General features: G+C 40.5%; 1 long non-coding RNA gene across 1 annotated transcript in view; it reads right to left on the bottom strand.

The window, feature by feature from the left end:
- LOC142100681 (uncharacterized) overlaps positions 1 to 19,784 on the bottom strand; it is a 43,738-nt gene extending 23,954 nt beyond the window's left edge. Inside the window, exon 1 of the long non-coding RNA XR_012678880.1 lies at positions 19,611 to 19,784. This is a non-coding gene — a long non-coding RNA (uncharacterized LOC142100681). The remainder of the gene's footprint in view (positions 1 to 19,610) is intronic.
- Positions 19,785 to 20,603: the final 819 nt, after the last annotated feature.

The following is a 20,603-nucleotide window of genomic DNA, read 5'->3' as shown; positions in this document are numbered from 1 at the left end:
AAGTTCCAAGACTTGATGGTTTAAAAGCTTAGTATTTCAAAAGCTACTTACAAAAATGTTTACTACCCTACTGCAAGATGATGGCCGCCTACCAAGTTTTTCAAGAACATATAATGGTTATCCCTTTAATGAGTTCAAGTTTTGAATTACCAGCTAATTACTGTATCTCTGTAACTACTGTTTTGATGTTAAAATATTAGCAAAAATATTGGCCACCAGAATAAATGCTGTTTAACCTAATTTACTACACCCTGACCAGGTGGGATTCATACCACACTAACAGGCTGTGGACAACAAGGCAAAAGGGCTTTTAATTTAACATTAAACACAACATGTTCCATTGATGCTGCTTGATATAGAAAAAGTATTGAGCAGCCTAAGATGGACAAATTTACTTTATACATTTCAGAGAGTAGGGTTACCTCCAGGTATTATTTCATAGGTTAAAACACTATATGTCTCCCCTACAAGCCAAAGTTACATTGTGACCCTTTAGATCTTCAACTATCAAGATATATAATGGCACAGGCCAGAGCTGGTCTTTATCCACACTGCTTTTTGCCATGGTAATTGAACCCTAGTGGTAGATATTATAAACCATATACATGGAATAAATATTGGGGAATGGGAATATAAATGTTCTTTATTTGCTGATGACCTACTCCTAATGCTGACTTGACCTATAACCAACTCTTACCTGATCTCTTGTCATTAATAGGGGATGTTGGTTGTTTATCAGAGTTGGATATCAATGTGTCTGAATCTCTCCCCCATACATTTCCCATTTGTGGAGAAGTGAAAATGAACATATTTTTAGTTTCAATACATGAGTATAACTATTTACCTAGGCTATATACATTAAACAATGTTTTGGAGTGGAGTAGGTACTTATAGCCAGGATGCATGTCACTAGTTAATATGATCTTATATCTAAGTTCCTTTATATTTTTAGTATCTTTCTTATCTTAGTTAAATCCCTACATATGGTGGTTTTACAAGTGACAATCAATAAATTCATTTTGGTGCATTGGAGACCTAAAATTCTGAAGAAAATTATGTTTCTGACTAGGGATGTGCACCGGCGACTTTTGAGGTCTCGTGTTTTGTGTTTTGGATCCGGATTTTCGTTATTTTTGAGGTTCGGATTTGTCTCGCAAAACACTTGACGAAAGGTCTCGGTTCGGATTTAAGGTATTGGATTCGGATTTTTTTTGAAAAAAACATAAAAAGTTTAAAAATCAAGTTTTTGGGCTTATTTTCACTCCTAGGCTATTATTAACCTCAATAACATTCAATAACAAGCATTTCCACTAATTTACAGTGTATTCTGAACACCTCACAATATAGTTATTAGTCCAAAACGTTGCAACAAGGTATCTTTCTGGACTGCGTAGAGGAGTGGGTCACCACAATATATATTAAAAACCCTGAACTTTTATGATTCGCACCAATAATTGTACCTGGACTGCGTAGAGGAGTGGGTCACCACAATATATTAAAAACCCTGAACTTTTATGAATCGCACCAATAAATGTACCTGGACTGCGTAGAGGAGTGGGTCACCACAATATATATAATAAGAAAACCATCAACTGGTTTGATTCGCACCAATAAATGTACCTGGACTGCGTAGAGGAGTGGGTCACCACAATATATTAAAAACCCTGAACTTTTATGAATCGCACCAATAAATGTACCTGGACTGCGTAGAGGAGTGGGTCACCACAATATATATAATAAGAAAACCATCAACTTGTTTGATTCGCACCAATAAATGTACCTGGACTGCGTAGAGGAGTGGGTCACCACAATATCTTAAAAACCCTGAACTTTTATGAATCGCACCAATAAATGTACCTGGACTGCGTAGAGGAGTGGGTCACCACAATATATATAATAAGAAAACCATCAACTTGTTTGATTCGCACCAATAAATGTACCTGGACTGCGTAGAGGAGTGGGTCACCACAATATATTAAAAACCCTGAACTTTTATGAATCGCACCAATAAATGTACCTGGACTGCGTAGAGGAGTGGGTCACCACAATATATATAATAAGAAAACCATCAACTGGTTTGATTCGCACCAATAAATGTACCTGGACTGCGTAGAGGAGTGGGTCACCACAATATATTAAAAACCCTGAACTTTTATGAATCGCACCAATAAATGTACCTGGACTGCGTAGAGGAGTGGGTCACCACAATATATATAATAAGAAAACCATCAACTTGTTTGATTCGCACCAATAAATGTACCTGGACTGCGTAGAGGAGTGGGTCACCACAATATCTTAAAAACCCTGAACTTTTATGAATCGCACCAATAAATGTACCTGGACTGCGTAGAGGAGTGGGTCACCACAATATATATAATAAGAAAACCATCAACTTGTTTGATTCGCACCAATAAATGTACCTGGACTGCGTAGAGGAGTGGGTCACCACAATATATTAAAAACCCTGAACTTTTATGAATCGCACCAATAAATGTACCTGGACTGCGTAGAGGAGTGGGTCACCACAATATCTTAAAAACCCTGAACTTTTATGAATCGCACCAATAAATGTACCTGGACTGCGTAGAGGAGTGGGTCACCACAATATATATAATAAGAAAACCATCAACTTGTTTGATTCGCACCAATAAATGTACCTGGACTGCGTAGAGGAGTGGGTCACCACAATATATTAAAAACCCTGAACTTTTATGAATCGCACCAATAAATGTACCTGGACTGCGTAGAGGAGTGGGTCACCACAATATATATAATAAGAAAACCATCAACTGGTTTGATTCGCACCAATAAATGTACCTGGACTGCGTAGAGGAGTGGGTCACCACAATATATTAAAAACCCTGAACTTTTATGAATCGCACCAATAAATGTACCTGGACTGCGTAGAGGAGTGGGTCACCACAATATATATAATAAGAAAACCATCAACTTGTTTGATTCGCACCAATAAATGTACCTGGACTGCGTAGAGGAGTGGGTCACCACAATATCTTAAAAACCCTGAACTTTTATGAATCGCACCAATAAATGTACCTGGACTGCGTAGAGGAGTGGGTCACCACAATATATATAATAAGAAAACCATCAACTTGTTTGATTCGCACCAATAAATGTACCTGGACTGCGTAGAGGAGTGGGTCACCACAATATATTAAAAACCCTGAACTTTTATGAATCGCACCAATAAATGTACCTGGACTGCGTAGAGGAGTGGGTCACCACAATATCTTAAAAACCCTGAACTTTTATGAATCGCACCAATAAATGTACCTGGACTGCGTAGAGGAGTGGGTCACCACAATATATATAATAAGAAAACCATCAACTTGTTTGATTCGCACCAATAAATGTACCTGGACTGCGTAGAGGAGTGGGTCACCACAATATATATAATAAGAAAACCATCAACTTGTTTGATTCGCACCAATAAATGTACCTGGACTGCGTAGAGGAGTGGGCACTGGGCACCACAATAAAATATATAAAAAACCTTCAACAGGTCTGCATTACACTACACATACGGCTGCTCCTCCATCCTCTCCATCATATACATGTTGGAGTTTTAGCATGTGACAACCTCTTGTTTTTGATAATGTCAGTGCATTTTGAATATTTTTCAATTTGCCCCACACCACTGAATGTACTTTATCTATGATACGCATCTATCTATCTTGACTGCGTAGTGTGGTGGCCCCGGTACACAATTTGGTACCGGGGCCACAATAAAATAAATACACCCTCCACGTGTCAGAATTCCACCAAACAAGTATCTGGACTGCGTAGTGGGGTGGCCCCGGTACCCAACTTGATACCGGGGCCACAATAAAATAAATACACCCTCCACGTGTCAGAATTCCACCAAACAAGTATCTGGACTGCGTAGTGGGGTGGCCCCGGTACCCAACTTGATACCGGGGCCACAATAAAATAAATACACCCTCCACGTGTCAGAATTCCACCAAACAAGTATCTGGACTGCATAGTGGGGTGGCCCCGGTACCCAATTTGATACCGGGGCCACAATACCTCCTCAAAACATGCTCCAGACAATTCGTCATTGACAGACCCCAGACAGACAGGGTCGTAGTGTTATTGTTTGACTTTGTAAACCCAAAAAAATGTCCCTGTTGCACTTGCACATAGTCGTGCAATCAAGACTGACTTTTTCATTTAAAGGCACGATCTTTCAAGTGTAGTGTTTGTAAGTCTAAGTCATATTATACTTTTGGTAAAATTGGTTTTTTTGGTTCCTCTTTATGGTAATTAATTAGTAATAGAATTAAAGTAGGAAATAGAATTAAATAGAATTAAAGTAGGAAATAGAGTGGTATAGAGTTGTAGTGTGGTATAGATAGAGTGGTCCACACAATATAATAATAAAACCCTCAACTGGTCTGAATTCCACCAAACAAGTATCTTGACTGCGTAGTGTGGTGGCCCCGGTACACAATTTGGTACCGAGGCCACAATATAATTTAAAAACCCTCCACGTGTCGGAATTCCACCAAACAAGTATCTGGACTGCATAGTGGGGTGGCCCCGGTACCCAATTTGATACCGGGGCCACAATACCTCCTCAAAACATGCTCCAGACAATTCGTCATTGACAGACCCCAGACAGACAGGGTCGTAGTGTTACTGTTTGACTTTGTAAACCCAAAAAAATGTCCCTGTTGCACTTGCACATAGTCGTGCAATCAAGACTGACTTTTTCATTTAAAGGCACGATCTTTCAAGTGTCAGAAAGAGAGAGAAGACACAGGAGAGGAGAGTTGTAGCTGGGGACCTGGGGTGGAAGCTCCCAGGCTCCCCCAGCATTGCCTGGAAGTCTGAGCGTGGTGACTGAGCCAGGGCAAGGAATGTGTGCCCTGGATGAGGGGGAGAACTCCATGCCACTATAGTGAACCCAAGAGAGAGGGGGACACTGCACATGGAAGAGGCCCTGGAGTGAGGGCTGCTACAAGAGGCATGGTAGCTGTAGTGTCAGATCCTGAGGCTGAGAGTACACAGAGTGACGTGTCAGAGCACAGGAGACATTATCCCCGCAGAGGAGGGATGAGCTGCAGTTGAGAGGTCTGCTGTTGAAATAGGACATGCACACTTTAACAAACCAATCATTTCAGCGACAGGGCCTACCAAACAACTTTGACTGAAATGATTGGTTTGTTTGGGCCCCCACACCAAAAAAGCTATTCATCTCTCCCTGTACAGACTAAACAGGCTCTACTGAGGCAAGATGTCGTCCTCATCCTCAACCTCTGATTCCTCTCCCCCTACAGTGTCTACTTCCTCCTCATCACACATTATCAATTCGTCCCCGCTGGACTCCACAACCACAGGTCCCTCTGTAGTATCTGGAGGGCAGTGCTGTACTTCATTGAGGAATTGATTATTCATTTTTATAAACATCATTTTTTCAACGTTGTGAGGAAGCAACCTCCTTCGCCGCTCACTGACCAGGTTCCCCGCTGCACTAAAAACTCTTTCCGAGTACACACTGGAGGGGGGACAACTCAGGTAAAATAGAGCCAGTTTGTACAGGGGCTTCCAAACTGCCTTTTTTTCCTGCCAGTAACAATATGGACTGTCTGACATGTCTACTTGGATGGTGTCAGCAAAGTAATCATCCACAATTTTTTCTATTGTGACAGCATCCAATGCAGCGAGAGTAGACATGTCTGCAATGGTTGGCAGGTCCTTCAGTCCGGACCAGATGTTATCAGCATCCCCGCCAGTGCCTCTTTTGGGAAAACTGAGCTTTTTCCTCGCAGCCATAGATGTGGAAGAAAATGAGGGTGGAGCTGTTGGCATGTCACGGTCCTCTTCAGAGGACAATCTCCTGACCAGCAGGTCTTTGCACCGCTGTAGATTTGTGTCCGCCGGAAACAGAGACACAACATACGCTTTAAACCGAGGATCGAGCACGGTGGCCAGAATGTATTCCTCTGACTTTAAAAGAGTGACCACCCTCGGATCCTGGCAAAGCGTACGAAGGGCTACATCCACAAGAGCTACATGCTTGCTGTAATCGCAATGGCTTACCAGCTCCTCCCTCACTTTCTCCAGCTGCTTCTGCAACAGCCTGATCAGGGGAATGACCTGACTCAAGCTGGCAGTGTCGGAACTGACTTCTCGTGTGGCAAGTTCAAATGGCTGCAGAACCTTGCACAACACGGAAATCAGTCTCCACTGCGCTTGACTCAGGCGCATCCCCACTCCTTTGCCTATGTCGTAGGTGGCTGTGTAGGCCTGAATGGCCTTTTGCTGCTCCTCCATCCTCTGCAGCATATAGAGGGTGGAGTTCCAGCGCGTCACAACCTCTTGTTTGAGGTGATGGCAGGGCAGGTTCAAGCTTTTCTGATGTGCCTCTAGTCTGCGGTAGGCACTGGCTGAATGCCGAAAGTGTCCAGCAATTTTGCGGGCCACCGCAAGCATCTCCTGCACACCCCTGTCACTCTTGAGGTAATGCTGCACCACCAAATTAATGGTGTGGGCAAAACATGGGACGTGCTGGAAATTGCCCATATTTAATGCCCGCACAATGTTACTGGCATTGTCTGACACCACAAATCCCCATGAGAGTCTAAGTGGGGTAAGCCACTGGGAGATAATTTCCCTCATTTTCTCTAATATGTTGGCAGCGTTGTGCCTCTTATTAAAGCCTGTAATGCACAATGTTGCCTGCCTTTGCATGAGCAGCCATTTTGTAGATGCTGCTACTGATGCAGCTGTTGCTGTTGCTGCGGAAGGGGATGCATCTACCCAGTGGGCTGTCACAGTCATATAGTCCTTCGTTTGCCCAGAACCACTTGTCCACATGTCCGTGGTTAAGTGGACAGTGGGTACAACCGCATTTTTAAGAGCACTGAGGACACTTGATCGTACTTCTCTGTACATTTTTGGTATCGCCTGCCTAGTGAAGTGGAATCTCGAGGGGATTTGGTACCGGGGACACAATACCTCCATCAACCCTCTAAATCCCACTCCACTGATGGCGGACACCGGGCGCACGTCTAACACCAACATTGCAGTTACAGCCGCAGTTATACGCTTTGCAATAGGGTGACTACTATCGTATTTGGTGGTCATGGCAAACGACTGTTGGACGGTCAATTGTTTGGTGAAAGACTTAGCGGTCTTACGACTTCCCCTCTGGGAAGATGACCGACTAACAGCAGCAACAGCAGCAGTGGCAGTAGTAGGCGTACCGCTGCAGGATTCCTCGGATGAATCCCGTATTGAGGAGGACTCAGTCTGGCTGGTGACTTGGGCTGCAGGACTGAATCTGATGGAGATTGTGGAGGAAGTTGACGAGGAGGGTGTTGCTGGTGTGTATCCAACTGGACCACGGGATTTAGGTGTCCCTGTACCGATGAGGGTCCTAGCCCCAGTTCCTGAACTAACCACTGAACTATGAAGGTTATTCAGGTGACGTATAAGGGAGGATGTTCCTAGGTGGGCAAGATCCTTACCCCTGCTTATTTGAGCTTTACATAAGCTACATATTGCCATACATTGGTTGTCTGGATTTGGATAAAAATAACTCCAGACCGAAGAGGTGCATTTTTTGGTCTTCTGACCAGGCATGACGATGGGCTTTTTCATCCCATGGACATCAGCTGTTTCCCCCCCTGGTGCCTCATTTACAATAACCACATCACCATCCTCATCATCAAGTTCCTCCACAGCGCCAGCTACATCATCAATAGCCTCCTCCCGAGCCACCTCTTCCCGTACAGTGATGGGAAGGTCAGGCTTGACAACCACCAACACGCTTGGACTCGCCTTGGGGATTTGTGATAATTTCTCTTTAGAAGGCAGAGTTGTTTGCTGTTTTGTTGCTGACAGCATAACTCTCTTCAATTTTTTGTAGGGGGGGGGAGGAGGAGGAGGGCTAAGATCCGTGGGTGAAGCTGAACCACTAGTCATGAACACGGGCCAGGGCCTAAGCCGTTCCTTGCCACTCCGTGTCGTAAATGGCATATTGGCAACTTTACGTTTCTCCTCAGATGATTTAAAGTTTCTCTTTTTGCTACTTTTTCTTAACTTGGGCTTTTTGGATTTTACATGCCCGGTACTACGAGATTGGGCATCGGGCTTGGAAGACGACGTTGATGGCATTTCATCGTCTATGTCATGACTAGTGGCAGCAGCTTCAGCATTAGGAGGAAGTGGGTCTTGATCTTTCCCTACTTTATCCTCCAAATTTTTGGTCTCCATTATATGTAGCACAAGATACTGCAGAATGTGTGAACTTGGTAATATTGCAGTACCAATGGACTTATAATGCTGGATTGGTTTTGCAAATTTGGTTATAATTATTATATATATTTTTTTTTTTTTAAATTTTTTATTTTTTTTTACTTTTTTTTTATTTTTTACAAACTTGGGAATAATGGGGAAATAACTATGCCCTTAGAAGCACAGAGCACAGGACACAGCACCACTGGACTGAACAGGACACGGCACAGGACCCAGCAGCACTACGGAACTCAGCAGGACAGAGCACAGGACACAGCACCACTGGACTGATACTGCAGAATGTGTAAACTTTGTAATATTGCAGTACCACTGGACTTTTACTGCTGAATGTGTGAACTTGGTAATATTGCAGTACCAATGGACTTATAATGCTGGATTGGTTTTGCAAATTTGGTTATAATTATTATATATATTTTTTTTTTTTTTAATTTTTTATTTTTTTTTACTTTTTTTTTATTTTTTACAAACTTGGGAATAATGGGGAAATAACTATGCCCTTAGAAGCACAGAGCACAGGACACAGCACCACTGGACTGAACAGGACACGGCACAGGACCCAGCAGCACTACGGAACTCAGCAGGACAGAGCACAGGACACAGCACCACTGGACTGATACTGCAGAATGTGTAAACTTTGTAATATTGCAGTACCACTGGACTTTTACTGCTGAATGTGTGAACTTGGTAATATTGCAGTACCAATGGACTTATAATGCTGGATTGGTTTTGCAAATTTGGTTATAATTATTATATATTTTTTTTTTTTTTAATTTTTTTATTTTTTTTTACTTTTTTTTTATTTTTTACAAACTTGGGAATAATGGGGAAATAACTATGCCCTTAGAAGCACAGAGCACAGGACACAGCACCACTGGACTGAACAGGACACGGCACAGGACCCAGCAGCACTACGGAACTCAGCAGGACAGAGCACAGGACACAGCACCACTGGACTGATACTGCAGAATGTGTAAACTTTGTAATATTGCAGTACCACTGGACTTTTACTGCTGAATGTGTGAACTTGGTAATATTGCAGTACCAATGGGCTTATACTGCAGGATTGGTTGTGAAAATTTTGTGGTAATTAAAAAATATTAAAGTAGTTTTTGGTATTTTATAAAAAAAACTTTTTTTTATTTTTTTAAACACAGGGGAATATTGGGGAAATAACTATGCCCTTAGAAGCACAGAGCACAGGACACAGCACCACTGGACTGAACAGGACACAGCACAGGACCCAGCAGCACCACTGACCTCAGAAGGACAGAGCACAGCACACAGCACCACTGGACTGATACTGCAGAACACAGCACAGCACAGCACAGCACAGCACTAAACAGCACAGCACTAAACAGCACAGAACTAAACAGCACAGAACTAAACAGCACAGAGGACCACCTAACACACCCTCCCTCTACCCTGATCAATGCCCGAGTGAAGATGGCGGCGACTAGCGGGGAATTTATAGGATCCGAGTATCGCGAGATCCGACAACGGGATTATGAGTCAGAGCCTCAGTTTCACTTTTGAATTTGGCGCCAATACCCGGATCTGTCTCGGATCCGACTCGGATCCGCAACGTTCGGGTGGGCTCGGATTTCAGAAATCCGAGCGCGCTCATCCCTATTTCTGACTAAAGATAAGTGTGGCGTCGGCTTACCACACATAGGGCCAGATTTAGAGTTGACTGTAAATCCAACTGCAGATCGCAAAATAGACTTTGTATGTGCAGTAAATACAGCTGTTTTAAAGTACAATATAACTTGCACTTGTAGCCCCCTATGTTTGGAGAGGCAGATCGAGGCAGGCAAACACAAGTTATGTACAGTCGGGGACAGCACGTGTAGTAGAGGGGTACCTATTGTGACTCCCAAAGGCTTGGTGTAAAGATACCTGTTGCTGCTGATTAATATTTAAATATATTAAAAAAGTGTCCTCCTCCCCCAGAAGGGGCTATAGTCTGGGCTGGGTATGGAAAAGCAGGGGAGGAACAAGCAAGGAGGCCCTCTGTAGTACCAACAACCAGCACCAAGCTATGCCATGCTGGGCATGTGTGGTGTCCCCCTGTCATCATGTAAAACCAGCCTCAGCCTGGTTAGCTCATGGTGAAATCACCTTGTTTTTGTGGGCACCGTTCCCTAGAGCAACCAACCATGTTGAATAACACCCTGTCAACCCTGTGGTGGTGTCTATGGTAATAGTTTATTAAGAAATCCATTAAGTACTTATGAGAAACTAAAAATCCCAGCATGGCCATTGACTACTTAGGCATGCTGACATTTCTAGAACTACAAGTGCCAGCATGCCCATGGCTGCCAGTGGTTGCCAGAGCATGCTGGATCTTGTGGGACTACAAGTGCTAGCATGCTCTGGCATCCAGGGCCTGCTAGAAAAGTAGTTCCACAAATGTACCTAATAGTAGAAGAAGAAGAAGACAAACCCAGAATGTTGTAATATTTTATTAGAAATGAATACTTATCCATAAGCTCTTGTATACCTCTTTATTATTACCCTAAATAAGGGATCTTCAAGTTGAAGATGATGACTGCTTATCTTTACTCTGGCCACATCAAAGTGCGCTTAAGTCATATCTTGATCTGGCCGCATATTTACAGTGTATTTTGAGTTGCACATATCTTAAGGGGCCACAATTTTGTGGCTGTAACTTTACTCTTTGGACCACAGAATCATGGTCTACTCTAAAGCAGGCCCATAGGGACTTACTTAGCGTTGGACATACAACATGATTCTTTTGTATAAGATGTGCATGTATCCAAAAATGCATATGAATACATCTGTATAAATATTTTTGTGTATGTCGACTTGTGAACCCTTATGTCTGGAGAAACAGAACAAGGCAGGCAGAAGGGGGCAGACATAAGCAGAGTATAGTAACAGTTAAACATGCCTTTTAGGAGGCGTATTTCTTCCGTGTGCTGGAAGGCTGGTGCAACTACATGCAAGAATGATGACTATGAGCTGCCTGCATATTGACCCCTCCGGGTGATAGTACTTAAATCATTAGTTCCGTTAGTGCTATACTATATCAAGTCATGGCTGTGTATTCACGTTACTTAATTGATGTTTCCATTGGACTACTGCAGGAAAGAAGAATCCAATTTCATTTTATAAAGGGAAAACAGTATATGTGAAGGTGTTTGCATTTAGTTTTATTTTATATTGCAAATATAACTTTTACATTTATTAATAACGATCAAGACAATATTCACTTGTGCATATGGTACTTCATTACATTAATATATTGTGTACAAACAGGGTAATGCAACTTTAGAATTTACTAATAACACTGTCAAGCTGTATCTCTACACTATTTTGAGAGCTGAGTACACTTGTTACACCCAACTTCCACCTGGCACAACTGATACTGTTCATCATCTTGCAATGCCTCCGATTCGACATATGCACTTAAATATGTTTTTCCTTGTGCATTTGGAGCATAAATGCATTCACCTCTAAATTAGCCCAATAATGTCTAATTACAAAGCAAATCTAGAGCATTGATTTTAACCCATTGCACATACAATATATCACGTGGATTTGCCAACCTCTGAAATACCTACCATATTCATTTCTTGCTTAAACACATCCCTGAATTTATGGTCATGAATCCAAAATACAAAAATCCCCATTACCTCTGATATGGCACAATCTTGATTTTACCCAGGATTACAATGTTATGGTGGCAGTCACAGGATAAGATTATGATAACTGCAAAACTCCCAAGTCTATTAAATAATACACAAGATACATTTCTAGATATCTGGAGCCACTGGTGTGCTAATAAGGGTCTTGTGATACAGAACCCAATCATATTATCATTTTAAAATTGGTTCCCCTTTACCTGCTCTTTCCTCTCCCCTTCTGTCTATGTCTTTCAGATTAAAAAAATGTTATGTCCTGTTCAGTTTAAATAGTTCATATTGTATTAATATTGGCTGTTTAGTTGAATTATAAATTGTGTAATAATTTCAACATTTTTAAAACTGTATTACCAATAATAATGTTCTAGTATTAAAAGCTTGTATTTTTGTTTTCCTTTACGATACGTAATAAAACATAATAATAATAACAATTTTTCATCGGCATTGCACTGTGACATGAGTTTATTTTCTATAATACATTTCTGAATAAAATCTCTTAGAATCCCATTAAATATTTATCCATGATTGGTGTTATACCAGTCTATAATTTTTTAGCTCCAATTTTGTTCACTTTTTAAATTTAGGTTCCACATCTGCTTTATGCCAGTCCTAAATAATCTTTCTATTGCCAAACTTAACTTCCTGCAAACACGTAAGTATACAGTATGTTAATCTTGCTTAGACGTTTCTATGCTTCCTCCTGAGTAAAATGTAATGGTGTGCTTAGGTTATTCAGGGGCGCACAGAGGATTGTCGGGGGGGGGGGGGTTTCCCCCCCGCCCCCCCCCCCCCCAAAAAAAAACCCCCAACAACCCGAGAGAGAGCTGCTGCGCATGCGCCCGCGCATGCGCAGCAGCTCCGTTTCGTCAGCTCTGTCCTATACAGCAGCCGCGGTGCTGTCAAAGAAGCGTCCACGGCGGTACTGTAGTGTATACAGCACCGCCGCTGCTGTATAGGACAGTGGCCACTTAGCGCAGCGGGGGGGTTTCTAGAGACTCAGAAACCCCCCTGCGTGCGCCACTGTTATTATGAATTTAGGTCACCTTTCACTTTATCTCTGTCAACCAATCGCTACAATCAATGTTTTATTATGATTTCTTTTTCTGTGCTATTTATGTACTTGCTTTTGGGGGGATTTAGATTTGTTTTCGTTCGCAATTAACTTGTCAGATTCTATGTCATTATTTTCATTTTATGGATTTAGTTATTTTTCTTGTTATTATGTAATGCCTCTTTAGTCCCTATTTCCTGTTTTTTGGTTTCTATGTTTGCTGTTCTCATTTCCATTGTATAGATTTACTTGTTTTTCCTTTTGTTTACTTAATAGCTCCCTTAGGGTTTTAATACTTCTCTTTTTCCCCTTGTATCACTTGTAATATTTTCTTAATTACCACATTGGTTTCTTTTTTTTTTTTTTTATATTTTTAGTATATACCTGCAACAGTGTTTATTTTATATTTTTGTACAATGTCCCATTTGGCCTCTATGTTTTTATTTTAGAAAACACTGGCCTGTATGGCCCACATGTTCTAAACTCTCTTATTGGATTTAAGGAGATCTTAACAGGTTGTCAATGGGCCTGATTCATTAAGGATCTTAAATGAAGAGGATCCTTATTTCAGTCTCCTGGACAAAACCATGTTAAATGCAAGGGGTGCAAATGACTGTTCTGTTTTGCACATAAGTTAAATACTGACTGTTTTTTCATGTAACACACACATATCGACTTTAAATTTCAGCGTATAAATAAGCTATCAAGTATTTGTGTGTTACATGAAAAAACAGTCATTATTTAACTTATGTGCAAAACATGGTTTTGTCCACGAGACTGAAATAAGGATCCTCTTCAGTTAAGATTCTTAATGAATCAGGCCCAATGTCTTTAAGGTTTCCTTAACACTGAAGATATGCTCTAAATAAAGTCTCTTAAAACAGAAAAACAACATCTAGCTCTGCATATGTACCAGATTTATGTCCGGTATACATGCACTTACAAATACATACACACAACCAGGTTATAACAACAAGAAAAGTTTGTCAACATTTGTTTTGATAGCGAAAAACCACATTCACTATTCTTGATTTAAATAAAAAACCTCTCTTTAATACAGTAGATGTAATAGTCTCTCACATATGAATGAAAGTCGCAAACCATGCGCAAAGCACCTGTCTTCTTCAGAGTTGAATTCACAATCAGCCAATCAGAAGCCGCTAGCTAATGCTGGCAACCGTCATCATCATCATGAGTGTGTATTTGCAATTGATATGACTCTGACAGGTTCATCTGGTGCCTGTGTAGGTCTACATCTGTGCACAATTACATGAACATGCCCTTACTGTAATCCGCTTATGTTATATATCCATATCCATACACATGTGCATGAATAAATGTATGTTTGCAGATTACATATGTATATTTTTCAAAAAAATTATATATATATAATGGTTGAAATGATTTCTAACTTATTTTGTTATTTAAATAATGAAACTGAAAGCATTGCTCTGTGCATTTATTGCATCTCTGCCTATATTCATCACCATCTTTCTCCACCATTGCTATCTCCCCCCATTGCTAACCCCTTTGCCCCTCATTCTCTCCTGCTTCATGTGTTTTTTCCTTCCTCATCCTTAGGACTCTCTCAACAACCTTCCTGTTTATCAATCAGCATTATCCACCTTCCTCATTCTAGCTCTGTAATCATATATACCTCTTGTAGCCATTTATTCCCCTCTGTATCATTACCCCTCTCCTGTTACCATTAATCCTCCCTTGTTGCATCATTCCCTTTGTAACCCCGTAACCATGTATCCCTCACTGTGGCATTATTCCCTTGTAGCCATTAATCTTTCCCTGTAGCATTATCCCCCTTTGTACCCATTTATCCCCACCTCTGTAACTACTTATACTTCCCTATAACATTACCCTCCCATTCCATATATAGCGATCACAGTAGAGTGTGAGTTCTAGAATGCTGATCACAAGGCATTTTGGGGTGCACAAAAAGCATGTGATGTTGGTCACAGCATTGGGCTATTAAGTTCACTGCTGTACCAGCAAATCACAGCCCTTCTCTTTGAGCTCTATCAGATAGTGTTGTGGTAGGAGGGAGAGGAAAGCACACGGGCTAATTAAATGTATCCTTTCTGAAATTTATGGGGTTTTTTGTAGCTTGCCTACAAAACACCTTAAACTTAAGTCAAATATTATCTTGTTATAATCACTATTACCTATATGCCCCCTCATTTATAAAGATGACATAATATCAGGTATAAGTTTGCTCAATACCAGCACAAAGGGATAGCATAAAATTATGCCTACACTATTCATTGCCCTGTGCTATGCACAAATAAACAACACAAATGGTTGAGATTACAGTCCTTTTAAGAAAAAATGGCATTTTGAAACTATGAGCACCTGCCAGAGATATACTGAGTTCTGTTCATTTATTCTTCTTTTTCTAAACATAGTTAAGTAACATTTGACAAAGGCCTACAGTTGTGAACATTTTAACTGTACAAACCCAATGGTGTTTGAATTATAAATGTTACGAGCGTTCTTAACGAATGTAAAAAGCATGTAAATCTAAGTGATACTAGCATCTAACTTGTGTTGTGGTGCATTCTTTCAAACAATGCTAAAACCAGAATGAACAGTTCTAAGGACTTTTCTTCTTACTCCATGAATGTATAGGAACATGAAACATCTTTCTTTTTAATATATTTCAATATATCCGTGCCCTGCGCTATAGGGAACATTGGCACTCTGCTTTGTTATTTAATATGCTAGTAGGTGGAGCATTGGTGGAGGAGGCATAGCCAACCGCAGGTGCGTTTTTATGTATAAGGTCTGTTTGCAGGAGTAGTGCTTCAATTCCCCCCCTCATGTTGTATATTACAAGGGGAGAAAGGTGGGGGAACATAAGTACTAAATGCCCTCCTCACTATCCCCAACTTATCCTCCCATTGTCATGTGTGCCCAAGCCCCTCACAACAGGTTCCTACCTACTGCAATTCCCACCTCTGCTTCTCCATATGGAAAGGAACTATGTTTAGAGCAGCGGTGACATCAACTTATAATGTGCTCTGCACAGACCGCCCACATGACGGAGAAGCAGCATGTATAGTACAGTACATTACTTTGACCCCTCCTCCACTGGTTACAGCATCAGGATACAAGCTGCCGTTAGGGGTGGGAAGCGTAACATACTTCCTAACAAAATCAGGTGCTCTTCTACCTGCTCTTGCAGCTTTGACTAACTGCTGATGGCTGGATCCTGCAATGTTGGGGCCGTCTTTATAAAAGAAGCAAGTAGTATTCACCTTCTATAAAGCTGGAGTGAAATTAACATTCTAAACCTCCCTCCTCCCGCAAGCCCTAAAATTAAATCATAGCACCCATGTTTAATAAATATGCCTCCTTGCCCCTATTATTCTCTTTTAATTTATAACTACCCAGTCCCAACATTACATTATTAACCCCAATATTTATTAGAGACTCTACATTACATTATTAGCCAATACAAAATATTCATACCAACCCCAAATTACATTAATAGCTTCACATTTAATAAAGAGATCCATATTAAGGTAATGGCATCTAACATTACTTTGTCAAAACAATAAACCAAAGTAAAAATGACACAGTACTCTAATAGTTCTCTCTGAAAACAATATTGTCTAAAAACCCAAAAGGCAGAAAACAAGCTGCAAGCATGTACATGTAAATATATAGTTTTAATACACAAAATAACAATAAAAGCAAACTGTCAGTAATTGTCAGTTCCAGGGTGCCAGTATACAGAGGTTACTGGCACCCTGGAACAGCACTGGTGCCCTATTCATCTTTGTGCCCTATCGCACCACTCTAGTTACTGCTCTGCATGCCTATAGGTATTGCTTTAAATACAGGTATGGGTTTTTTTGCCGAAAATGTATTCATAATTAATGGTGACAGTAATACTATTGCTTAAATACAAATTGGTTCCATTAGTCAGGGAGTTCTCTCAGAGTCTGACCACAGATGGTTGGACTTAAAATATGTGGAGCTAGCAAAATGAGGTGTGCGGAGTGTCAGCATGGTTGCAACAACAAATGGTACATTTTGTGAAAAAAATCCCAAGTGTATTTGTGAAAGTAACTATCTCTGAACATCCAATGAGTAAAGTTGGTGTGACATTTTGTGTTAATGATGTTTTGCGGCAGCTAAGACCATTTGGCGGAGCTGCAAAGTTCTTGCAATACAACCTATGAGTTCCACTTTTGCAGTGACATTCCATGGAATACCGTTTTGCACAGCATTTGTAAATGGCAGAGTTTATAATCTATCAATAGAGCTGGGACGACAACAGTCAATTCATTCTACTGTGTTGAATGGTTGAGATAGGATTGAGAACACTCAGCCCTGAAAATGCTAATGTCTTGTGTGACTACATTTAAAGCTCCCCCTAAATTAATCCTTTGGTTCCATAAATGGTCTGTCTATACTTATATGCCTTTCAATATAACCAGTTACATCCTGTTTATATGTTTTGGGTTGTTATGTAGATAAACTATGCTGTATTTCACATAAACTAACAAATGGGAATTCTTTAGAAAAGATAATACAAACTGTCCTCACTCCAGTGCAGATATTTAAACTCCTGCACAAGATACTGTAACAGTAAAGAAACTAAGTAGTGTAGATAATGTATTAAATTGCCCTAAGACACTCCCTTGTGTGCACCTTGTCTTCTCAAATGCAAATAATGACTATTGTGCAGACTATTGTTGTTGTGTACTAACAGTGGCTCCTAATTTTACAGTGTGGGATTATAATTATCTCTAATTATATATATTCTCAAACATCTGCCCCATTTTATACAACACAAAGTCACATGAAGATAATCTATGGATTACAAGTCCATCCTTTTTATACAGAACAAATGTATTATGATAGAAGAGCACGGTGCTCTGATTGTGACACGTGACATCAGTGTTTCTGTGGTGATTCTGAAAGTAGCAGATGCTTTCTCACTGCTGGCAGACTACAGATTATTTATTTTTAGCGTCAAAAGCATTTAGGGCACATTCTGTTTGCCATTACTGATCATGCACAACATACAGGCAAGTTGGTGGCACCTTGATGTTATTAGATTTAGCTGTAAACCTAAACATGGCGATAACATTACAGCCTCAGCTAATGTGGGTACACTAGCCTGGTCTAATAATTGTCATCTGAAACTTGCAATTTTTTTTCCCCTGCAAATTGCGTTATATCCAAGGAAATGACATCTCAAACATAAACTAAGCCCATGAATCAATGTGTGAGTAACATTACATACTGTCAAAACTGGGTGAACAGTTGTACATTTTAATCAATATAGTAATAATAAGATGATTGCTGATGGTGGAGGGTTAGTGTGTGGGTATAGAGTGTAGTACCTACATTGTACCTACATTGCAGAAGGCGTGCACAACAACTTACCAAGTTATCTGACCTTCTAAACAAGCTGATAGATACAGTCCAACATACTATAAGTTGCTATAGGACACTGACATACCAACTGATCAGGAATAGTTACACTTAACAAAAACCAACATGCACATCATGTATGAGGCATTAAGTGACTTATTGTACAACCTGCATGCTCAATCACACACTATGTACCACCCACCTCCACCATTATTTCTCCTGTGAGAATGATGTGATTGGTATACAATATATATAGATCTACTCAGCCATCTGCCCACATTGCCTATATAGTCCATACAGTCCTGCTAGTACAGTATGCAGTCAGCCTCATAACTCTGCAGAGGATTTCTATTTGAAGGTTGACATATCCAACTGACATTGGTTATTCTTTAGACACCCCATACTATTTGTTTAGGTAAAAACAGTGGTAAAATCAATATATCCACATAAGCAGAGGTAGCTGTTAACTTTGAAAACACTATACAACAGCCACTTGATGGCTTAAGAGATATACCTGTATTTGTCCATGTGTGTCCCAAGCCCATATGTCTGTTTTTGAATACTCCAATGTATAAATAATAAAATAATGGAAAATGCAGCGCTACAGACCAATATGTCTAGGAAATGATAATGACTCATTACCTGTTATTCATACATTACTTTGTCACCGCACTAAATAACCGTTCAGGTTCACAGTGAAATAATACATGTGGTGAGCTCCTGAAATCTAATGCATATTTGCATGTTCAGTGACCATAGGCAGCGTAGCCCTTAAGTTATTCCTTCTTTGATATATTGAACGGAGATTGTCTGCTGCATTGTATCCGCAGAATGTACTTACATAGGAAGTATTGCAGATGGACCGAGAAAACAGATGAAGGACGCGATTAGTTGCAAAATCACATTTCACTATAAAAAATGGGGCGAGATGGTGGTTTTGCTGTTCTCGGGCATTGTTATCTCTATTAGGAATCCCAGTCAAGAACAAATGATCGTCAAACTCTGTTATGCCCATAAATAAGTGAAAAACTGCTAGATATGACAACTGATTATCTTGAAGAAAGGGACTGTAAATGGGCGTTTTTCTATAGATATTCGAGCATAATCTACTTTTCTATAATAACTTAAAATCCAGAATGATTTGTGAAAATGTAAAGTAAACACTAGGTTCAGGTAAGATCTAAGCGGTTCGCAGGTTTCTATGCACTTACCTCTTACATGTTCCTAGATGGTTTTGGCAGCAATACAAGTGAGATGAACTGCAAGAGGGACGAGCTGTGAAGCTCTCTGCCCGGAATCCTTAGGTTGAAAGTTTTGCTGCAGACTGGAAGAGATCCACAATCCAGCGAGCTCAGATATCAAAGCAGATATATGTTCAACTTTATTTGGTAAGGGCTCGATCACATGGGGCTGTTACTCAAATAGGAGGAGCAATGCCAATTGCAAAATCAGGTCAGCGGCATGCAGCATACACAGATTGTTAGCAGAGATGCAGTGGAGAGCCTGGAGACGTGTAATCAGAGGCGAGCTGTTTAGCAGATCCCTGGACTGGTAGCTTGCAGCGTCTTATATATATTGTGTGTGTGTGTGTGTGTATATATATATATATATATATATATATATATATATATATATATATATATATATATATATATATATATATATTTAAAATACACGCATCACAGACACAAACACACACCAACACACATCTACAGCTTTGCATGATAATCAGGCTGGCAGTCTTAAGTACATTGATCCCTCTCTAGACAAATCAATACATTCGGTTTAAATATGTTCAAACAAGGAATCAGGGCATTTGTCTCCAGAGAGGATTCTATTGGGGTGGTAAGCGGGTTAAGAATTGTAAGTGCTCCCATAGCTAGAGATAGCCCTCTGAGGTGATACAGAAGGAACAACCATAGTAAGCATGATATTGGCCTTAATGAATGCATTGTATTTATGTAGTCTCAGTCTTTTAGTACCCAAGGGGTTAGTGTTTGACAGAGATGTCCCTTCTCTGTGAGTGAAATAGGCAATCGCTGACATGGAGCATTGGTTTCCCAGCAATACCACTAGGACTCCAACGATTGCTGTATAACCTAATTAAGAGGACTTTAGGACTTGTCTCTCAGTGACATTACAGGCCCTCAAGCAGTGACTGTCACATTATGTTACTTGATGCTTGAACACATGACATGCTAATA

Source organism: Mixophyes fleayi, chromosome 9 (genome assembly GCF_038048845.1).
Source record: "Mixophyes fleayi isolate aMixFle1 chromosome 9, aMixFle1.hap1, whole genome shotgun sequence".
In the NCBI taxonomy this organism is placed as follows: domain Eukaryota; kingdom Metazoa; phylum Chordata; class Amphibia; order Anura; family Limnodynastidae; genus Mixophyes; species Mixophyes fleayi.
The sequence above is the reverse complement of the archived record's forward strand: the minus strand, read 5'-3'. Positions and strand labels throughout refer to the sequence as shown.